Source organism: Falco cherrug, chromosome 2, assembly GCF_023634085.1.
Source record: "Falco cherrug isolate bFalChe1 chromosome 2, bFalChe1.pri, whole genome shotgun sequence".
Lineage (NCBI taxonomy): Eukaryota > Metazoa > Chordata > Aves > Falconiformes > Falconidae > Falco > Falco cherrug.
In genome coordinates, this window is record NC_073698.1 from 102904824 (window position 1) to 102926338 (window position 21515).

Genomic DNA, 21515 nt, shown 5'->3' on the forward strand with positions numbered 1-21515 from the left:
GTGGGGCACGGCTGCAGGATTTGGTCAGGCAGTGCAAAGGAGCCCGTGATTTCCACTTTGTTCTTTGAAAACTGTTCTTGAAAAATACCCTGGCTGCAAGCCTGGCCTTGTTAATGTTGGAGGGAGGTCTGCAACGGGCTACGGCAGGAGGGCAGGATTTCTGCCTGTATTGGGGCACTGTGGGCAATAAGCAGTTCTGGTTTGCTTTTTCTTCTCTTCACTTCTTGCCTGAGAAAAAAGCAGCTGGCGAATTTGTGCAGCGTGGGTTGTGAAATGAGGTAGTTCACTCTGTGTTCCCAGCTGGCAGCAGGAGCAGGACATCCTTGTCCCAGTGCCATGATTGTTTGAATAGCTTGGATAAATGTATGGATATACTTTTCTAAGTGGATGACATTTCATTTACTGTTGGTGAAATACATCCCAGCCTAGCTGCTCATTGTGCACCGTAGCCCTGGAGAGAGAGTAGAAGCTAAACTATGCAGAAGTTTGTGAATCGATACATGGGCATGGCAGACGAAACAACTACGAGGTTGGGTAAAGGGGAAGGCATTGATTAACTGCGCTGTGCAAAGCGCTTGCTGGCGTATTCACATGTGACTGTGTTTCATTATGTTGTTAATGTATGCTGCTAAGCACTGTATTCAGACAGTGTTTGAAGGATCCAGATGTATTAGAATATTATGATGTATGTAGCCTCTGTCAATCAAAACGTGATTACTTGCAATCGTTTATTCATAAACAAGTGGATTAGGTTTATATAACAAGTATATTTTGCTGTTTGGTTATGTAGTGAAAAGTTGGCTTCTGTTTCTGCTTTTAACAAAAACATCTTTGAAAATATTTATTAACTTGTCATGCTTTATTACTCTAAAAGCTTGTAAACTTAACCACTTGTTGATGTCAGAAGAAAAGGCATACTCAAGTTTTGAAATGTATGCCTAGCCAATTATACCAAAGAAAACACCAAGGTTATGCCTGGAATTAATCATTTAAATAGAGATCTATGTAATTGACAGTTCTTTTGATTCATCTGGTAGTTTACTTGCAATTTTTACTGTAGTTTTTTTCACACAAGTATGTGAAATGCCTGTTTACTTCTACATGGCAGTACTTGCTTTTTGCTTTTTCCCCCCCTCTCAGCTCACTGTCTAGTGCCCGTCTTTGACTGCAACGGCAAAGCTTCTCTTATGAATACTTTGGAAGCACTTTCCACTGGCTTTTCCATGCGGCACCTAATCAACAGCATGACATTAAGTAATTATCATGGGGTTTTCCTGTCCTTGTTAGTTTAGCTATCCACCTCCAGCTTGCCTCAGTCTCTGCTCAGCCACGTGAGTGATGCAGACAAGCCTCATACCACACACTTTTCCTAAAATAAAAAAAAAAAATGCACTTAGTTTCAGCCTACGCAACTACATGTCTAGTTTTTCTGACAGTGCTAGCTGACAGGAAGGAAAGTATCTCCAAAAATACTGACAATCTGAATGGCTTAGTGGGGAGACCACAGGTAGAGAAATGCTATGCACAATGAAAGGCACAACTGTTCATTGGAAGAAATGTTTCATCTCCCTTCTTCGCTCCCTCACAGACAACTTTCCTGCCTACTAGTGGTATTTTTGGTATAGTGCTAGCGGAAGGATGAGAAAGCCCTGCCTTCACAGGCTGGGCACATTTTTTTTTTTTTTTTTTTTTTTGCAAAACTGCAAGCGCTGTAGGGATAATGAGGTGTCCTAACACACTGGCTTCCTTCCACTGCAGCAAAGTCTTGGCAGGTGCTCCCTGCCCAGGTCCAAAACCACACTTGGCTGCACACAGGCAGCTCTTCGGCATTGTGCCAGCAGTCAAGAGTTTTCTCCTGTTTCTGCATCCTCATGACTGAGCTGAGTGCAGCAACCTTTTAGAGCCTCAGTTCTTGAGGTGTTTTCTTAAATGCAGTTCTGCGCAGCAGTGTAATTAGGAGCATGCCTTGACCTGCTCTGTTAAATAGACATGGTTTTCTGTTATACCTGAACTCTGCTGGGCCAAATTTTATGGTCAGCTTCTGTAATAAAGTGGCTGTTAAGCATTGGTTGGGTTACTAATTGTTTGTACAAACAGTAAGGAGTTTATCTTTTTATTATAATTCTGAGCAGCTGTATTACCTCATGGTTTATAACTGTGTCTTTCCAAGTACTTTTTTTGCAGAGGAGGACTGTGTAAACTGTTAAAGTGGCCTTTGGCGTGGGTCATGGGGGCAAAATATCATCAGTTGGAGGAAGAGGTGGGGAGTGGGCAGAGAAATCCTGAATGAGATCGCCTACCAGCAGCATGGAAACTTCCTCAGGCAGTCAGGAACCTGTTTCGGGAGGCTTCCACCTCCTCACTTGAGCCAAACATTCGTTCAGCTGTTGGTTTAGCCAAATCATAGCTGAAGGCATGGAAACCTTGAAGAGAAAAGATAAAGCAAAATCAGCATTCTGGTGGTGACCAGAATGTGTCTTTATGTATGACTAAGAGTAAATATAAAACATCTTATTTTTGTATAGTAAACCCAGAAGAAATAAATCTGAACTTACGTATTTCTGTGCATTTTTAGGGTGTATGTATGTTTTACTTGTTTGGTGACTGCAGTAAGGTTTTAATAAGAAAAGGATTTGTGGAACAAGTCACAACACAAAAAACTTCTTGAGATCTTGAACACATAGCTCTGCAGATATACTCCTAAAGCAGTAGAAGAATTCTTTATAAGTAAGCAATGAAAATGAGGGGTTAATTTGTTTCTTTACAATGGACAAAGGAGACGAGAACAGGTGGTGTATACACTATAGGAACAGCTTACAGGAAGTGTTCACTGATATGTGAAAGTCATCTTCATAGCTATCTATTAAAAATTGTAGTTAAAATTGTTACCAATTGTAGTAAATACTGTTTCTGGGGTTTTTTTGTTAAATGTTTAGAAGCTTGAAAAGATAAATCAGTTTTCTGCTTTAATGACTAATGCTAGTTGGTCTAAGTTTTCTGTAACTGTCCAGGCTATATGAGTGTGCCAGGGATTAAAAGCAGCATCTTCCTGCTTTTTCTGCAGTGCTTTATTTAAAATGAGTTAGCCACAAAAAGTCATCTTCAAAGAGTATTAGTAAGGTTAAAAAGAGCCCAGAAATTATGAAAGGGGGAAGCTGAGGTGGCCTCCTGACTGTGTGTCCCTTCCTGTGCAAGGGGCATCAGGGAGGCTGCAGTTGCAGGGCAGCCCCATCTGCCTGCCCTGTCTCGCTGTGTGTGCCTGAATGAGCTCTTCGGTGTTTTCTTCTGACCTCCTGGCTCGGCCTCTCCCACAGCCTTAGTTAATGCTCACCACTCAGATCCTGCCTGAAGTTTTAATTTTCCTCTTAGAAGTTTCTCTAACCTTACCGGAGCACTTTGGAGAGACAGGTTTAGTTTCACAAAGGTCACAAGGGTTAGGAGCGTCATCCCTAGTTCGTAGTTGGAAGGCTGGAGAAAGGCTGGGAGGAAGCTTCGAAACCAAATGTATCTGTTGATAGTCAGGCTCCAAATTGTAAAGTGCTTGTAACAGTGTGTGTGCACATGCACCCAGGGATTCTTTAAGAAGCATATACATGTATTTGGTTTTGATAAATGTGTCCATTCACATACATACACACACAACCTGGGAGTATTTCATGAAGCCACTGCCGAAGTTTCATAGCTTGTTCATTGTATGAATCCAGCTTTTGGAACAGAGAAGCCAGGAAGCTTTCATCGGAGCATCTTAGTAGCGCTACAGAGTTGATTAATCCTGTTGTGGTTTTTTGGTGTTTCCTTCAACATACAGTACTTAATATTTTGCAGTGGAAGAATTCTGCTGATTAAAGTGTGTTGTTTGCTTAGTCTTTTAGGAAGGAAAGATGGGGAGAGGGAGAGAAAGGAAGTGTACATCTTACCACATGTCATTAAATTGGTTTGCATATGAAGCATCTTCCCACAGATTTGTCACCTAACTGAAAGCCATGGTGAGATCTCATGCTAAATATGTTCTGGTCTCAGAGGAGGATTGAATGTTGCCCACAGATTTGGTGCAGTTGTTCAGTGCAAAGGAAGAGTCAGTGATGGGAATCACTGGATGTTTCTAAAAGGTGCTAGGAAAGATCCTGGAAATGCATTTCAGTAAATCTGTTTTGGGGTGTGGGGGTGCTTTTTTGAAGTGTTGAGCCCCTAGGAATATTGGGACTTACAAGTGAGTATGATATTGAGCAAGAGGCTCTTTTTTTTTTTTTTTTTTTTTTTAAAGGAGTAGGTAGGCAAATGGATAGTGTGTCTACTTTGATTTTTCAGAAGAAATTTAACAAGGTCCATTACCAGAAGCTATTAAAGAAATTAATCTACCATGGAATAGAAGAGAAAACTCTTCTGTAGCTAAATAAGAAGAAAGATAAAAAAAGGCAGGAATTAATGGTCCATCTTCAAGGTGGAGAAAGGTCACCAGCAGAATCTCAAGGGATCAGTTCTTGTGCCAGTGACATTCAAATTACTAGTGATTTGGAAAAAGGGTAAATCGTGAGGTGACCCATTTGATGATGACACTAAGTTATTCAAGGTAGAATTAATAAAGGCAAACCAAAAAATTTCAGATTGGTCTTTGATATTGGTTGACTGGAGGTAAAATGACAGGCGAAAATTAATGCAGTAAAGGCAGTATACATGGGAAAAGCACAAAATAAATTTATCTTATCTTACTGTATATGGTGATACTGTGAGTAGCCTTTAACTTCTCAGGACTGAGACCTTGGGTATTAACAGCTCTGTGAAAACAGGTTCATTAGTGTCAAAAAAGCAGTATTGGAAATTATCAGGAAAGGAACGGGGAATTAAGACAACTGTATCACTGTGTCAGTTATGGACTTACCTGTATTTGTGAACACTTTTTGCTGCTCTGGCCTTCCTCATAAGAAGGATATAGTAGAAACTGAAGAATTTGAAGAGCGAAGATTAAGTGTTTTAAGAATGACATGGTTCTTGTAGAAGAAATGACAGAGTAGATGATAACTTTCCAGCATAGAAAGGAAGATGCCTGGAGGTTCTGACAGTGCTCTGCAAAGTCATGAGTAGCTTGAAGAGGATGGATGAGGGACAGTCATTTTGCAACAAGACCAGGTGATCAAATGAGATGAGCAAGCTTCAGGCTCCAAAGCAAACAGAAGTCATTGTGTAGTTGTGTATTTTGTTGCACAGTGTTCATGTGAGCCTTTTGCCTTCTGCCACAGTGTCTTGTGTATGCTGAGAGCCTACAAAGGGTCAAAGCCCAGCAGGACATTTCACAATAGGACAGTTAATCGGTTGTTAGGGATCTTAATCTTGTGTATGGAGAGGTGGTGGTGAAACGCTGTCCTGGGAAAATACTGCTGCTCTTCTACGGTTCCTATCCTTTTTTGATATTGTGTTCTAGGTGCCTGCTGTTGACCACTTGAGCTAAAAGGTTTTTTTGGACTGAGATAGGCATTCTTCTGCTTACATGGGTTCGTTTCCCATATCAAAGAGTGCTTTTCATCAGGCTTCTTAGCACCATCCCCTCAAACCTGCTGCTGTCCTGCTTTTCTTACCCAGTCTGTCTCTTCAGTTTTCCAGCCTAACTCCTCCCTTCTTTGGCTCACCAGGTGCTATGGTCTTGCCCATCACCATTTCACTCAAGTCTCCTTTCCCCTCAAGGTGCTGATGTTTCTTCACCTCTTCTTTCCTTCCAAGTAATCCAGTAATCATCTTCCTACCCTGGCATCCATCTCCTCTCAGCACATACTCTTCTGCCTCCTCACAGCATCTGCTATCCAAGCCAGTCTTACTGGTGTCTGCTTTCCAGCTCTTTATCAGTGCTGCCATGCATCTCCTGTCATCTCATTTCACATCTTGCCTGATGCTGAGTGAAGCAAATGGAGAGAAACCCTGTGATCCTCCCTGGGAGCAATGAGACCAGTATGTTCTAGCACAAAGGCAAGGTAGCACTGTCCTGGGGTTTTTTTCTGAGGTAGTTTTCTTCCTAGTGTAGCTGGTACAGTGCTGTGGTTTGGATTTAGGGTGAGAATAATGTTGATAACACACCGAAGTTGTAGTTGTTGCTAAACGGTGTTTACACAAGTCAAGGACTTTTCAGCCTCTTCAACCACCCCACCAGCCAGTGGGTGGCGGGGAGGGGGGCTGGGGGTGGGCGGGGAGCAGAAGAACCTGGGAGGAGACACAGCCAGGACGGCTGACCCCAGCCTGGCCGAAGGCATATTCCATCCCATATGTCCTGCTCAGTATATAAACTAGGGGGAGAGCTGGCCACGGGCCACTGCTCAGGAACAGGCTGGCATCAGTCAGCAAGGGATGAGCAATCGCATTGTGCATCACTTCTTTTGTTGTTTATTATTATTACTACTATTTTCCCTTCCCTTTCTGTCCTATTAAGCTGTCTTTATCTCAGTTCATGAATGTTACACACCCACCCCCCATTTCTCTCCTCCATCCCGCTGTGGGGTGTGTGTAGGGAGGGCAGAGTGAGCAGGCAGCTGCATGGTGTTTAGCTGCCTGCCAGGTTAACCTCGGCAAGCACTTGAGAGGGGAAAAAACCAAACCCAAACCTTCCATTACAGCAAAACCAGGCTCTGGCTTCTGAGCAGTAAGGTGGTTGTGCACATCTGTCACGTTTTATGTGACAAAAATACAATTTTTTCCCAACAATTTGCAATAAAATTTGCTTTATTAAAGCATTCTGGGTTATGACTATTAGAGACACAGACTGAAGGTTGTTTCTGTTGTTGCTGCGTTTGGGCTGAAGAAAGATGCTGTTGCTCTCTGCCAGCTGACCTAACTGCTGTGAGATATTCTACTTAAAGCTTAGCTAAACTAAGATGGCTTTGTGTTATATAACAAAAATAGCCATTGGACTTAAGATCCACCCCCACCACCCCCCATCTGTATCCTGTATGTGGCTTATAACATTGGATGAGCTGAAGATTTCTTCAGTCTCTGTGAAGTCCATTATCTTGTAGGCAGGATGGAAGAACATTGTTGTCTTTTAAAATGCTGGCATTGTTTTCCTTCCTTTGTCGAATATCAAATCCAATATTACACCTGAATAAAACAGGGAAACTCAGAATAATAACGTTCCCAGAGGAGAAGAAGCCACGGTAGTGGGCAGAACTTTGGGAAGGAGCCTCTTGGCTATGAGTGATGCTATTGAAACTGCATTTCCTAAGTCTTGTGGGAGAGTGGATTAGGCTTGTGACGTGCTTTTAAAAGACACATTTCTTGACCGAGGCTGCACTGTCCTCTGTCTCATGTATGCAGGAAATAGTGAGCAAGGTAGTGATTCCACTTGACTATTAGTTTGTGCAGAAGCAAATGGGTGAATACTTTGGGAATGCTGGGCGTGGTTCCTTGGGGTTTGTCATTGAATATGTCTGTTACTGCTTCAGCGAGTCCCCTTGGGTCTGGGAACAGCTGAACCACTTCATTGCATGCAACATGAATTAGCAATGCTTCCAGGGTATTAGTCTCTGGACAAAAGCTGTTACTGTACACCTTGAGTTGTGTGTTATGTCCATGTTGGATTTTTCATATTGTGCCCATGTAATTTAGAGGTGTGGCCTTGCATTTCAGCTCTATCACTTCAAATTTAAATTCTGCAGTGGTTTCTAGATTGGGTATTTTTATGTCACAGTACTTTCCCAAGACATCAGAATTACTTTTCATGAAAAAATGTGTTTGTTTTTTAAATAGCACAGTAAAATGTTTCTTAATTTGTTAACCATAGCAACAGAATTAAAAAAAAAATATATGTTCTATAACTAACAGTATATATATTAGGTTTTTTGCTGTCAGAATGCTAGTATGAATTAATCTCCATATTTGTTTTTTTTTAATTTAGGCAGGCAACCCCCTGTATTTAATGATTTAGATGGCTTTCTGTGGAAGTTATTTTGTCCTTCATTAAAAGACTTCAGATATTTGTTTATAAATATGCCCTTACATTCTCAGCCACAATGAGCAGCCTGGCTTTTGGATAAAGTTTGTGTCAGAGAGCTCATCTGTAACCTTGGAAAAGTGTTTGCAAAATTACTTTTAGTAAGTGATGGAAAGAACTTGGTTAATTTTCAGTAATGTATTTCTCATTTAGGGCGCATTGCCCTTCAGGCAAAGAGAACTGATAAAGCTAGTACTTACGATGTGACAGCACAACGCCTCAGTGTTTTTCTGCCCTCAAAGGATAAATTGCCCGTAACTGGCAAGGGCCTCTCCGTGGCAGCATTACAGGGCTGTACTCAAAGTGCTAGAAGTTGCTTAGGTCTAGCACACACTCATTCATCAGACCTCATTGCTGACAGCCTCAAGACGAAGGAGAGGTACAGCCTCATGCTGGCCAGGCTCGGACCCAGCAGCGTTCCGGTGAAATGGCAAGCTGGGATTCAAGGGCTGCGTCCACAGAGCTGTGCTGGGCTAACACCAGCCGTCTTCCCACTGAATGGATCGCTGCACTTGGAGTGTTTCCCTAGGGAAAGAGTTACAGCACTTCATGCTTGTGTAAAAACATCCGAAATCTTTGCACGATGAACATGCTGACATTTGAAGGTCAAACGTGCTTCAACACTTCCAGTCCCTTACCGACAAGCACAGGCATCTTTATCATGCAAGCAGAAATTCCCTTTGGGTTCCTTTCTCTTCCATATGAAAGCTTATACTTGTGGTGGATGCTAAGAACTACTGTGTAACAGGAGACATTTTGTGTTGAAATGTGGGGGTTTATTTTCTTGTGGGAAACTTCTGCAATGGAAAATACAAGCTGAGAATGGTTATATGTGATTTGTAAGAAAAAAGCATCCATTAACCACCTAGGAATTCAAGTTTTGATGAACCCACGTAGCTACTAGATTATTTTTGAAATTGGAAAAGCAAGCTATTTTTAATATGCTTCTCATGGGATGAGTGGCAGCATAAACCCAAGAACTTTCTCATGAAGTTGCATTTGGTGTTTTGTTTTGTTTTGTTGGGGTGGTTTTGTTTTGTTTTTATTAGAACCATCCCAAAAATCTCTCAATTCTTACTTTTGGTGACTTTTTTTTAAAGTTTGCTTCTCTTGAAGCTCTTCAAATCTGTGCACATGGTTTGTCTGCAGCCCTGAAATCTGAGAGCTGAGTAGACTACAACTAGCAACCCTCCATCCGACCCCTCTTCCAAAACAAGTGGAACGGCAGTGTATTTTTTAAGGAACAGTTTTCGCTGTGTGTGAGATTTTTGTGCTCAGAAAGCTGCATGGAGGGGGTTAAGTGGTCAGGATGGGGGTAGGTGGTCTGAGGAGCTGCCAGCTTTGCCTTGGGAAGCTGGGGGGCTGCTGATGGGGCAGTACTCCGTCCTCTCTGGAGTGAGCTGTTACTTTCCTCCTCCTATTATCTGCCTGCCTGCCAGTCTTTGGCCTGCTAGCATAGCAGGTATCACAGGTTTCTGTAGTTTACTCATCCCTGTTCTTGTATGAAGCTAAAGGAAGACTGCAGTACCCAGGGGTAGGAATGCACTGGCATTCACTTACCAAAGGAAGTGTCTGTTCACATCCTATGCTTGCGTTTATTTATTCTCCATGGGAATACTTGTATTGGTTTTATGTGAAATGGACTGTATTCTTCTCTGCTTGTGCCTTCATTGGGTTAACAAATGAAGGAAGATGCCAGCATATAAAGAATTTAGAAAGTGATGGAAATTGAAAATTCTAGTTCTGCAGAGCTGTTGTGCATGACCAGTTTGGTTTTAAACTTCCTGGACTTGATCTATTTGTGTGTAGATCATACCAGCATAATACTTAATTATAGCCCCAGCCTGCTTGTTAACAAAAATAAAGCTACTAGCTTTAATACTTCATTAGCTTGAAGAATTGCTGCTGATTTACTGATTATGGTATAGTCTTTCCTCATGAGTGGTTTCATCTGCATTAGTGAATATATGAGCAGGTCTGCATTTTGCTTTTGCTGTGGATTTAGACTTTATTCAGATATTTTGAACTTTCTTACTGACGTCCAGGTTGAGAAATAATAGTAGGATTTTCTAGTATGCTCAGAATCATATGGAAAATTCTCTTAAAGAACTTAATGTAATTCAACTTAATGAAAAAAGGAACTTAAAGGGGGATTTATTCCAGTAAAGTATGTGAACCTGAAGCTGATAAAAATTACTTCCCGTTTTAGTAGAACATGAGTATGCTTCAAAAAAGACGTTATAGTTGTAACCCTTTTTCTTAACCTCCTGAGTTTTGTTGTTTTCTACCCAGGAATCTGTTGTATGTACCTAAAAACGCAGAATTGATAGGTAAGAGTTGTATCTTAGTTTTGTACTCAAGCAGATGTGCCTAACCTGGTCGTTAAAAATGCTTCCCAACTGTTCACTTTGAAATACTGAAAGATAGCAAAAAAACCCTGTGCTAGAGATAATGAGTGATAATCGTGATTATTGGAAGCTATTTACTTTCTGCACTAATATGTTTTATCTTTTAACTCCCAGTGCCTTTGTCAGTAAGTTCTTGATGTGTAAAATATTTAAATTACCCCATATTTTTCTATTAGATCATTGCAACTAGGTCAACAGAAAATTGAATCATAACAACTTGTATCAAAGTTAATTTTGGTAGCAAAAATTAATTTTTGGCTCTGTAGTAATACCAGCTTCTGCTTCTTTTTCCGGAAGGTACTTGGGTGAATACATAAGCAGTGTCTGCTTCGGAAGTCTGATTCTCCGTGCTTTGAAGGAGACTGGGTTTTATTCTAGTTTTTTCCCTCAGCTGTTCTTCATTGAGTTGGTCTTACATATAATGGGGTTTTATACCTTTTTATTACAGTTTAACCTAGGATGCAATTTCTGAATAGCTTATTTTGTCAAGTCATTATCTTCCCCTTGTGACTGTTCTTAATCTGTTAGGTGATTATTGATAATTTACAATCAGCTCCCTGTGACTACAGCTATTTGGAACCAGTCCACCCAAAACAGATTAAAAACCCTTTGGGAAAAGGACTATCTTACACTTTTAATGATACTTAACACAGGAACATCCTGCCCTGTGACTGAAAAGCCTGCATTTCACCTTACAGTACAAATAAGAAATGATCAACATCGTGTGTGTGAGCCTACAGCTGGAGCTGTTTCCTTTTACCTGTTTCTGGGATTTGTTTATTCAGTCTGTACTGAAAATAAGACAGGCAAACTTTGCTTTGCATACCATGGACTTCTTTTGTGTGTGTGTGTGTGTGGTTTTGGTTTTGGAAAGCAACCTTCAGGGATATTTCCTTCTTACAGTGAAATCCCTTATAAGCTCTGTAATCAACCTCAAATTCAGCTCTCTGTGTACCAGGCAGGTTTTGTTATATCTGTTGCATAACCTGGCTATGCTTGAATTGAATTATGGCGCTTTTCTTTAGTCCGGGAAGAAATGAAATCTTTTGGGGAGGATGTCCATCTGATGGTACTTGCAATACTGTAGGGAGGCCAATAGACATCTATAAATGCTTTGCTGGAGCAGAGCTGGAGAAAGCATTCAGAGGTTGATGGATCTGGATTTGTCTTTCTGCTGCTTGCCCTCCAGCCTTCCTCTTGCAGCTCATCTCTGTTCTGTAGGGATCAAATGGCAAACAGTATTGGTGAAATTTGAGCCGGGCTGACAAAATAATGCCAAAATTGCCTTTCAGTAAGGAGTGTCTTAAAACCCAGGTCTCTGATCTTGCTGATAGCACGGTCACAGGTGTGGTAGTACTGGGGAAAGTGCAGAGCCACCCTTTTTTCGAGAGAAATACTGGCTTGGGTTGGCCTAAGCCAATCTAAAACAACATTTACAGTACGCACAATTTTTTGAAAATGCAAGCTTGTCAATGGCCTGTGAAACATTTGGCTACCCAGAGTGTGTTTTGCTAATTGTCTTGGGGTTTATATGCTTAAATACTGGGTCAACTTTGAAAATAGAAAACATTTAATGTGTAAACCACGATCACCGTTGTATTGTTGTAGAGCACTGAAATGATAAATCTTTTATGTTTCTTTTCCTCTTTCAGATTCTGGAAAAGAAAGTCAAACTTCAGCCTAGTTACAGTGTGAAATTCCCATCGACATACCCTTTTGCTCTGTTCCGTAAATCATAAACATATTGATATGTCACTTTGTTCCCAGTTACTGTGGGAAACAAGTTTTTTAGATTAAAACCTGATTGAAACATGTTTTTCTGTAGCCTACCCAGAACCGGTTTAGTACTTCATTTGCTCTAACAATGATCCTCCAAGTTAATTTGGCATATCATAAAGGAGTAATACTGAAATCTCATATATCTTTCCTTTTTTGTAAAACTCTCTAAAATCATAGGAAGCTGTAAAGTTTTATTTCAATTTTCAGTTATGCAACTGCCCTCGCAATTTACAAAAAGTCTCCTATGTCAAGGTGTTTCAAGAGTAACTTTTAAATTCTAATAAAAATGGAAAGTGTAATTTCAAGTTAAACTCTAATGCCATTTTTATTATGTATGAGCAATCAGCTGTGTACAATTACTGTTACCCAGTCTGTTACAACAGAATCAATTTTATGGCAGGCTTTTGTACGTTATCAGAGGTAAAGCTCTTAAGAAAAATGTGCTCTGAAATAGCATGTGCTCTGCTGTGGCAGGCTAGTTTAGTTAAGGGCATTGGAGAAGTGGGAGGATGCCTTTCTGAGTCTCCTGAGTGCTCTGAGGTGCCACCTCTTTCCATTTGTCCCCTCCCATCTTCCAGCGATATGGCTTGCAAGGTGTCTCTGAGGTTGCTCATGGCCCAAAAATCCTCGTATCTACTGCATGTCCACAGTATAAAGTATGAATGGCGTCTTCACTGTGTTTTGGCTTCTGTGCCACACCAGGAGATGTGGGCTAACTCATGCCCAAACATTCCTCTTTGAGGTTGGTTATGAGTAGACATTACCGTCTTGGGACATGGATACCTAGAACTGTCCTCCCTCGCTTTTGCTTGCACTCCCTCCCTTGCTCATGGAATTTCCCATTGTTCCCTCAAGATTTCTGTTTGACATGTGACAACTGGGGATGAAATGGGTAAAACAGCACCTTCGGGGAAAACCTGCCGAAGAACTCATTGATGTTGCCTCTCATTTGGCAAAACTGATTGCTGGGTTTTGGGGGGTTTTGGGTTTGTGTTTGGGATGGGGTGGGCGTTGTTGTTTGTTTTTAAGTACTGGTTGAAGCAAATTGCTTTTTTTCCTGAACTGGGATGTCAGCTCACTTGACCCTTTTATCTGACGTGCCAGGTTCACGTTGCTGGGTGAGAGCAGCCATGCTGCAAGAAGTGCTTGTGCACCGTCCCTGCTCCAGCAGCCAAGGGGGGCCCACCTTGAACCTCCTTCAGCAGCTGTGGTCTGTAGCCTTGGTTAGACAATAGAGTCCAAGCAATATATCTAAGAAAAAAGGTTTTAACCATGAAAGTATGTACGAAATTCTTATCTGAATAAAACCCTATTAAGGTGAAATTTTCCTTGTTAGCGATTTGACTTCAAAAGCAAGGAGCAGCTTCCTGGGCAGCTGGGGCAGAGGCGCTACCTGGAGGAGGCAGCACCACCAGCAGACGTTGCGCTGGTGCACTTTTCTATGTATATTTTCCATTTTTGGTTACCAGCACAGCCAGTGATCTATCTGGAATGCTGCCTCACTGCCAGCATCAGAGGAGCTGAACAGAGTAACATCAGTTTTCATCTGCTGCTTTGAAAAGTTTTGCTCCTGACCAATTACAAACCTGTTCTTTAAAGCTGTCTCCTTCCTGGTGTCATGTGTAACTCCTAATGGAATTTGGGTTCTCCTGAGTAGGGCCCATGAAACACTTGGCCAGCTTATTGTTCTGTCTGTGTGGGAACTCGTTAGATGTGTTTCAGCTAATATATTTGTATACACGTTATCAAATGTATATAAAAATATATAATGTGTTTAATTTATTTAATATTATTCTTGTGTTCTCTTACGCATTTGGGACAGATGCCTTGCCATTAATTTCTTTTCAGTGATGGTTCAGCTAAACACATTTGACTGGGGGCAAAAATCTGCAAAGGATTTGATTTTAAAAATAAGCTTCTGTAGACCTTTCAGGTGCATTATGAAATGTTCCATTCCAGTGGTTGGTCTTGATTTAGTCAATATAATTTGGTCGTCCTTGCTGTAGGCCTACAATATGATACATTTACTGTCCTTGTTGAGTTTAATGTCTTCCTCACTGTTGCTCAGCTTACTCTAAAATCCATTTACTCTCTGAGTTTTTTAATCTGTTGGTGTGATACAAGGTATTTGAATTTTTTTTAAAAAAAATCTTCATTCTGATGTTGGGGTTTAGACTTAGATACTAGGCAGTCTTTCTGAGCATAAAGTCTGTGCAAATAGCGAATATAATATTATTATATTGCCCTCAGTATTTGCATGTAACATCCTGTTTATATTAGTCCTTAAGGACAGGATTCAGTTCTCAATAGAATGTGATCTTGCATGTTAATCCTGACTCAGTTTCTGTCCACAATGAGATGAAGAGAAAATAAACAGGTTGGAATTAATCACTTGCTATAACATCACCATCTACCAGTTCTTGGTAACTACTGCTGAGTTCAGAGTTTAATTCTTGCAACAAGAACTAGAGAGAAGCAGTTGTGTTATAAAGTAGGGGGAGGTTTTGTATGTAGTAATACTGACATCAAATATTTATGTGGCATTGTGCATTCAAAGAAATTGTTAACTTTCACCAAATGCTGAAAGTATGCTGCACTGACTTCTGGGTTGTTGGGTCCTTTCATGGGAGGGTTAGTGACAATACAGAGCTTTTGCCTTTTAGCTAATCGGAGCAACTCAGCCCCATCATTGGTAGCAGTCATTACTGTACATCTTACCATGCAGGTGGCACATGTCGTGTTGGATCTTGGTGAACAGGATCCTGTACCCTTTCCTCTGTCAGTATGTTTAATGTTAGAAGCCAGAAATTTGCTTTTTTAAAAACCCCTATTTTCTAATGTCTGCAGTGAGTCCAAAAATTTTGTAGACCTAATAAGGCAGGTGATTTGTCTGATCTAACATACTGTCCTCCTCGTTAGCCAGCAGAAGGTGGGCGAGCAACCTCTCCTGTGAGCAGAGGACTTGAGAGTGTGCCTCTCACTTTGTCTGTTCATGAAGTTGACTCAGCTATCACCCTTGTTTGGGATAGATTACAGAAAAACAAGCTATTCAGTTAATCTGTGATCAAACAGAGTACGCGACGGTGCCTGCAAACTAGGTGACACCACTTTCTAGATGCTACTATAGTTACTATAGTTTGCAACAACGGGTACAGAAATAACGATGTTTTGAAGGCCAGTGTGACTGAAATTAATTCGAGGATTGTTGCAGCTTTGTTTTTGTTTGCTAGCGTATGGGGAGGTGGAAAAGACTTAAGGGATGGATAGAATCATGGGGTCACTGATGTTGGAAGGGGCCTCTGGAGTTCCAGAGTCCAGTTTGCTGCTTGAGGCAGGGCTGATCCTGAAATTTGACTGGCTACTCAGGGCATTGTCTGGCATGGTCTCAAAAACCTACAAGGACAAGAGATTCTACAACCTCTCTTGGCAGCTTTTCCTCTATGCTTAATTATTTTTTTCCTTGTGATTATTCACACACACCCCTTACATACCTGGTAGGAACCTCTCCTGTGGTTCTGTGGCCATAGGAGACTACGGCCAGGCTCTCTTCCTGCAGTTCGGTGCTGTGAAGCAGCTGATAGATGATGCATAAATCAGTCAGGTTTTGCTTTGAACCTTGTATCAGAATCTGGTTTATAAATAAGCAACATGAAGATTTTGACGATGAAGACGTTCTTTGGAGAACCGGTACATGATAGCTGTAGACAAATTTCAGGGAGTTCTTTATTTCCCTAATGCTTAAAATCATGGCTTACTAGACATTCAGAACTGTCTTTACATGAAGAAATGGCAGTGTTTGTCAGTTGTCCATCGCTTATAATTAGCATTTTATTTCTAAAAAGTGGTGCCTGCTGAATGCAGAATGTAACATTGCCTTTAGTCTACCTGACTGCTTGTCTTCTAACCGTGCCTGAGTTGGCTTTTCTCTTTTTCCCAAGCTGTCCCATCCCAGCTGCCTTGTAGCTGAGCTGCCAGACCACACCTGCCATCCTTCCTGCAAGATGATTAAAGGGTTTATTCTGTGTAGAGCAAAAGTGTGTTTTGTCAGGTAGTTGTTAATCTGCTTACCTGTAAACTTTGGAAAGCCTGAAAGTGGTTTCTTATTTTCCCACGTTGCTGGTAATACAGCAAAGTGCTCTGCCCACTAGCAGTAACAATTTGAGTGGAAATTTGGTCTTGCCAGTTAGAATATTCATGGCTCAGTGGTGTTATGGGAAGTGATTGCTTAGGTTGTTAATAATCAGCAGGGTATTTCTGCCAAGTTGATCTTCAACTGCTGTTTATGGAGTTACTTATTCACTCATCAGAGGCTTTGCACAAGATGGTATTGCATAAAAAATTACTGCCTGTATTTGATTTCATAGTGATTCCTGTTCTTCAACAGGAGAGCGAGCAACCAGTAACTGAATTAAATTACTGCTGAAGTAAAAAGAATCCAATTTTTTATAAAGAAACATGCAGTATGGGAGGGGGGGCAGGACACACCAAAACAAAACTGACGTAAATGAGTGACTAGTGGGGCCTTCTCTAGCCTTACTCCTAGTACCTGATGCTTTACCCCACTTAGTAAGAATTGCCCATGAGAAAGATCTTATTGTGTAATAATGCAAAGCACAGTGGGATTACTGGTCCCAGATATGCTGAATTGTTTCTAAGCATCCTATCTTTGTGCCATCTTACCGTTTGATTGATGTCTTTGGCAAGTCACTAGTATGAGTGCACAGGGTGTTAATTAATTAATCCAATTACTTCTTCCTGTATGCTGTTTCCATTTCAGAGCCCATTTTTCCAAGTACATCTTATGTAATGGAGTGCATTAAGTGTCACTTCAGAGAGAAGGGAGGCACAAAATTTTAAACCGCTTGGAGATTTGCACTTGCAGATCTTGCTGCAAAACATGTCTGCTGCCTGCTGTGAGGGAGGGAGCAGAAACGGTACCAGCTGCTGTCCAGCTTGGCGTGCATCTCGGCGGCAGCAGCAGCAGCACGTGATGTTAATAGCTGGAGTGTTAAATTACTGCATTTGGTAGCATTTATGAAGCATAATCTGTTTTGAAACTCAGCTGTATTATAGCTTGTAAAAACCTGAAGGCAGCTGGGGGAAAAGTAAGATTCTCAAAGATATGATTCCTTAAGATTTGGAACGTATCTGCTTTCGAGAAATATCATTGTATTTGGTATTTATATTTAAATATAAGGAAGAATGTTAAAATGGGTCTTGCAGTATCAGTTATCTTGATCAAATCATCGTGTGCGTTTTTGATAATAATTTCTGATAAGGCTTTTGGAAATTTTTAATTTTTTTTAAAGCTGCTGGCTTTGTTCTCTTGACATTTTTAGAAAACCAATTTCATTACAATGTTACTGATTACTGAGTAGAGCGAATGTTGCCTTGAATAAGCCTGGGAATGGTTAACGACTCATACTTTAGATAAACTATTTAACGTACAGACTGAAAACGGTTAAAACCAGACAAGGGGGATTTCTCTTTATTTGTTGTCTAGCTAGTGCTGACTGGTGTTTATTGATGGAGAACCTCCATTATGTTGCAAGAGAGAGCCCTGAAGAAGTCCAGCATTTTCACCTCAAACTAAAAAGCTTCTATAAATTAAGAAGTACTCTGTCTGGGGAAGGGTATGTGTTGATCCTGTACCATAAAATGAGGAGATCACACCTCCTCAACTTTTCCTTACCCTTCTTCTTTCCATGTTGTGATTTGCCAAATACACACCCTGGCTCACAGTCTCTGGTGCTCCTCATGAATTCAGATGATGGGAGAGGCAGGCAGTTCCCCTGCCAGTGCCAGGGGCAGGAGCTGGAGGACCAGTTGGTGGGAAATACGACAATGTGAAAGCGTTATCCAGTGCAGCTCTGCAGGTTTCTATCACCAGCCATGGGAAGCAAGGGCATGTGGCCTGTGCTGGCTTTCCATGAGCAACTTTGCCCTCAACAGGCTTTTTTGGGTATTTTTTTGGTGCTTGACTCATGCCATGCTCTACTATTTAATGTCCCGCTTGGCGGTCACGTGAGCAGAACTGTAAAGGAGCTAATCAGTCAGGAGAAGATATATAATTGGGAGAGGACTTAAGTACATGAGTACAAGGAATAAAGGGAATCTCAGAAAAGTCAGAAGCCTACAAGGCACACAAAAAAATATCAAAATTCCTCCCACCTGAGGCTGTTATTTTTTTAGTATCCCTGATGTGGTGTGGTTTTTGAATTAACAATATCTAAACAATGAGCCCGTGATTCTGGTATAAAGACTGTTTCAGCTGTCTACCAACAACTGTTTTCTGTCCTGAATGAAATGGGTTCTTTCTGGAGGTGATAGGTGGTCCTTTACCAATAACACGTGCAGCACCTTGTGTACGGCAAGGCCAGGGCGCAGCGTTCCTGTTTCCTCCTCCAGAGCCTGCCTGGTTTAGTGAGTGCAGGTAGCGTTGTGCTGTCTACCTCTGTTGAAAAGGGCTTCTTGGAGAAAGTGCCTCCTTAAGAAAAGAATTCTATTCAGCCAGTTCCCCAAATACTTTTTGGTGTCCCTGGTGGTATACTTTTTTTTTTTTTTTTTACATAGTTGACTCAGTGGCTAATGACTCTGAGGTCCGGGACAAGCTCCATGATGGCTTTATTAGCGAAGCGCTGTGAAAAGAAGTGGGTGTGGAGAACAAAAGCCTTTGGTGGATTTAAAGGCTGGATGATGGAGAGGTGCTTTGTATTACAACACTGTCATGAGAAGGGGGGTGGGACCAGGGGAATCTTACCAGGTAAAAGGAGCATTCCTAATACCTGGAGTCTGTTTTGCTGCACCATTCTGATAATAAGAAGCTCTCAGCGTAGGAGGTATGGTTCAGAAATCTTTTGATTTTCTTTCCCTTTTATTTCCCATTCCTTGCACCTCTACACCCCACACACTCCTAAATACTTGACAGGCATGTATGCACTTCAGTGTGGAAGAAAAAGAATTCAACTGTTCTGAAGGAGAAGAAATATTTATGAAGAAAACATTTCAGGTTTTGTTTTCCACAACAACTTTTGGGGCACAGGTGGTCAGGATACTCTGATCTCTTGTCCTTTGTGCTTCCCTCCCAGGCTGAGATGGTCAGTGCTCTGAGGAATGTTGCTGTGTTTCTTTTACTGCAGCTTGTGGTAAAAGCTACATAGGGACAGGAAGTTTTTCAAACAGAACAGCATCTAGCGTGTTATATGCAGGCATATAACTGCACCTTTCAGACACTGCTGTGTAAATAGCCTGTGTGTGTACTTTTTTGTAGAGTGTAAAGTGCTGTTACCTTTAAAGGGACCACTGTCCTGCTTCCATCCTGATTTTTTTACTCCTTGCTTGCTTGTGGTCCAGGATAGTTGAAGTAATTTTCACTGTCCCAGGATTCTGCTCAGGGAATCTTGATAAAGTCTTCTTAAATCTACACAAAATGGTCTCATTTAAACCTTTCACATTTAAAATTTGGTTTTTAAGTTTTCTAGTACTGGTTTTTTCAGGATTAGTCCTTTCTGTGAATTTTACTGACTGTTTTCTGTAGATTAAGTGATTTCCAATAAATTCATGTGTTATTCTGTCCTCCCATTTGAGGACCCCAGTAGTTCTGTCTGTTATGCTGTATGCAGAATCAAACAGCTTTTCTAACTTACCTTGGCTTCTAACACCTTCCAGTTTTCATTGCCTGGTGTTTGTTTTTTGGTTGGTGGTTTGTTTTTTTTTTGGGGGGGGGGGGGGGTGTTTGTTTTTTTGTTTTTAATAGCACTGTGAAAGATCTGTTTTAGCTAGACATACTGCTGTCAGTTTAGTATGGGATGTGGTATCCCCAAAAAGCAATCCCCTTGCTCCAAAAACCACCAAAAAAACCTCCCACCAAATGACCCTGTGGCAAGCACCCACAGGTGGCAACATTCACTTTATAAATGTTTTTCCACTGTAAGCAGCTGGGCTTCAGTCCCCAATGCATTCATTAGCCCTCCAGAGCAGCTGATTGTGTCCTGTTACAGGTTTATCAAACAGGACTACTGTGATGATGGACTGAAAAGTAAAAAGTGGATCTGAAGGGTTTGTTGGGGCTGCAGAGAAGAGAGGGGAAGGAAACAATAAGCAGTTAAGCATGGTGTGGGAGGAGGAAAAAAGGTTTTTATTTGGGCAGTGTCAAACAGAAGTTCTGACTGAGGCAGGACAAAGTCAAGCTATCCAGAGTGACATCTGTAGACTTGTATTATTCCTGCTGTTTCCTAACTCACCATTTCCAAGAAATTACTAAGGATTGTATAACAGGGAGGCAGGGACCTGTATCTGCAGCAAATACTTTCTTTTGTGGCAGAAACTTTGCAGATGTCACCAGTGCACTGAAGAATTGGAAAGGAGAGCAACTGAAACCTGAAATCTCTCAGCTTCCTGAGCTGGACTTTACACCCTGCTTTTGGGCCTGTTTCTCAGTAAATCGTGTTTTAGAGGCAGCATTTTGATTTGTGGGGCAGGGCGAGAAAGTTTGCTAGTGTGAGTAGTTCATGTCTAGAGAAAGCAAACTGAAGGGGAAACCCTTCAGATAGCCCTTTTCAGGTGATGTTTGCTGCTGGTCACACTGATAACAAATTCTAGAAGGGTGTTTTTTTGATTTTTGTGGGCCTTTTAGGAAGATGGGGCAAGAGGAAGAATCCCAGCATGTGACATAACCTATGATGCTGGGATAATGGGCTTTAGCATAGTTCTGTTATATTGCATTAATGAGCAAGACTGGGACACAAAAGGCATCTTACTGTACTCCCAGCAAGATTTTTCCTTGAAGATGGGGGACACAAGTGGGGGAAAAAAGGATATAGGTAAATGAACTTAATGCTTCAGTGAACTGTTGAGGTGCTACAGACTTAAGGAATGTTTATATGCTTTGTCAATAAAGATGCCAGAGTGTGTGATAATGTGTATTTAAATCTTCTTGAATGTAAACTGATGTGTCCGTTATTGGCATAATGCATCGAATCTGATGCTTGCATTCTGTCTTGAAAGTAAGACAATTTTATCAGCAAATGCAGTCAGGCAAAAAAGTAACAAGTGAACAGGAATTCCATTTATGTCTGTGATCAAAGAGCTACAGAGGAAGGAGGAGGAAGGCTCGAGAATAACCCTTTTTTATGTATCATACCTTTTGGAAATGAGGATGTAATAAGCAACATGAGTTACAGGTATATTTTGTGGTATATAGTTCATTATTTTCATCTAGACCAATGTACTTGTACCTGAAGAATTTTAGCCTTTTGACTGCAGGATTTTGTGTCAGCTATTTAAACTTAAAAAAATCACAGCAGAACACATGATACCTCAAGACTGGAGCTCCTTGTTGTGGTGCATGTGTGGAT

General features: G+C 41.1%; 1 protein-coding gene across 2 annotated transcripts in view; it reads left to right on the top strand.

Moving 5' to 3' along the window:
• APP (amyloid beta precursor protein) overlaps positions 1–21515 on the top strand; it is a 229420-nt gene that overhangs the window by 84593 nt on the left and 123312 nt on the right. The gene's annotated exons all lie outside the window — the stretch shown is intronic.